The 1,856-nt window shown below is 41.2% G+C and overlaps 1 non-coding gene across 1 annotated transcript; it reads left to right on the top strand.

Moving 5' to 3' along the window:
• The first annotated feature begins 857 nt into the window (after positions 1 to 857).
• Positions 858 to 930, top strand: TRNAE-UUC (transfer RNA glutamic acid (anticodon UUC)). The gene has a single exon. It is a non-coding gene; the product is annotated as a tRNA-Glu (tRNA).
• The last annotated feature ends 926 nt before the right edge of the window (positions 931 to 1,856 follow it).

The following is a 1,856-nucleotide window of genomic DNA, read 5'->3' as shown; positions in this document are numbered from 1 at the left end:
ACTTCCTGATTTTGATCATTTTCCTTGTGGCTCTATAAGAGGATATCCTTATTTTGAGGAAATATACCCTGAAATACTTAGAAGTAAAACAGGCATCATGGCTGTAATTTACACTCAAAGGATTCAGAAAAAGACACACATGTACAGAGTGCAGTGAAGTAGATACGGGAAAACATTAGCAGTTGGAGGATGAGTGAAGTGTATAGAGTTCCTTGTGCTAACTTTGCAGCTTCTTTTTTTGGGGGGGAATGTGCTGGGTCTTCATTGCTGCTCAGGCTTTTTTCTAGTTGCAGTGAGTGAGGAATACTCTCTAGTTGCGGTGGGCAGGCTTCTCAGTAGTGGGGTCAGTAGTGCAGCTCCCAGGCTCTAGAGCACAGGCTTAGTAATATAGTGCACGGGCTTAACTGCTGTGTGGCATGTGGAATTTTCCTGGACCAGGGATCGAACCTTGTCTCCTGAGTTCACTGGTGGATTCTTTACCACTGAGCCACCAGGGAAGCCCCACGACTTTTTTTTTTTTTTTGTAATGGATTTGTGTGTTTCTAACTGGCCTTTCCTAAAAAAAATTTTTCTTTATTTGGCTGCACTAATTGGGGTCTTAGTTGCAGCATGCACAGTCTTTGATCTTTGTTGCAGCATGTGCGACTTTTAGCTGCAGTATATGAACTCTTAGTTGTGGCTTGTGGAATCTAGTTCCCTGACCAAGGATCGAACCTGGAACCCCTGCATTTGGAATGCAGTCTCAGCCACTGACCACTAGGGAAGTCCTGAAACTTTTCTTTAAGTCTGAAATTATGTCTAATAAAAAGTTAAAAATAAATCCTCAAGTTGTTGAAATGTCATCCTGATAGAAGAATTCCCTGGCAGTCCAGTGGTTAGGACTTGGCACTTTCACTGCTGTGGGCCCAGGTTCAGTCCCTGGTCAGGGAACTTAGATCCCGTAAGTCATGCAGAGTAGCCAAAAAAAAAAAAAAAAAACCATCCCAAATAAATTTTGCTACCCTCCTTGTCCTCTTGTAACCTTTTCATTTTCACTGCCTGTTTCAGCATGCAATCTCCTGGACTGGTCACTTGCCCATTTAGAATTTCCATAAAGGTTTTCACAGCACCTCTGAGCACTGGGGCCACCTTGCTTGGCTGAAACACATGGCAGTCGGGGTATTCTCACAGCTCCTACATGCTTTGTTCTGTGGTCAGTTATTTCCCAAGATTTATTTTCCTGCTGGTCTGCAAACTCCTTAAAGGTAGGGACCAGGTCTTATCTTTGTGTCTCCTTTACAGTGAATGCTTGGTAAATATGTAACAAAATTAAGCTGAAAAGAAGAAGGAGATCTTCAACTCCCCGTGTCTTTGACCACTCAGCACTGCATGAAAATAGCACACAATGGGCAATCACAATTGAGTTACAGCTGTGCATCCTGGTGATGTTACTGAGTTTTCCCTCCTATTAGGAAGTAAGCTTTTTAAAAAAGTATATTTTTATTGTGGAAACTGGAAAATACAGAAAAGGAAAAGTAAGAGAATATGAATGACTTAGATCGCATCATCAGCTCTTCCCTGATGAAGAGCCACCCCCTGCCCAGAGACAGCAGTGTCTGTCCTTTTGAGCTTTTCCTATGCAAAATTTTAAATGCGAATTTACACATATATGTGTATATACATATATTCATATTATACATACTGATGTATGATGCTTTTATTTTATGCATAGAATTAGATTGATCAAAATCTTTGGTCTACCATATGTTAAAAAAATTTTTTTTTTTGCTTTTTTATTGCTTGGTTGTGCTGAGTCCTTGATGCTGTGAGAGAGCACTCTCTAGTTGTGGCAAGCAGGGGCTGCTCATCGAAGTGGC

Source organism: Budorcas taxicolor, chromosome 4, assembly GCF_023091745.1.
Source record: "Budorcas taxicolor isolate Tak-1 chromosome 4, Takin1.1, whole genome shotgun sequence".
Taxonomy (NCBI): Eukaryota; Metazoa; Chordata; class Mammalia; order Artiodactyla; family Bovidae; genus Budorcas; species Budorcas taxicolor.
The sequence above is the reverse complement of the archived record's forward strand: the minus strand, read 5'-3'. Positions and strand labels throughout refer to the sequence as shown.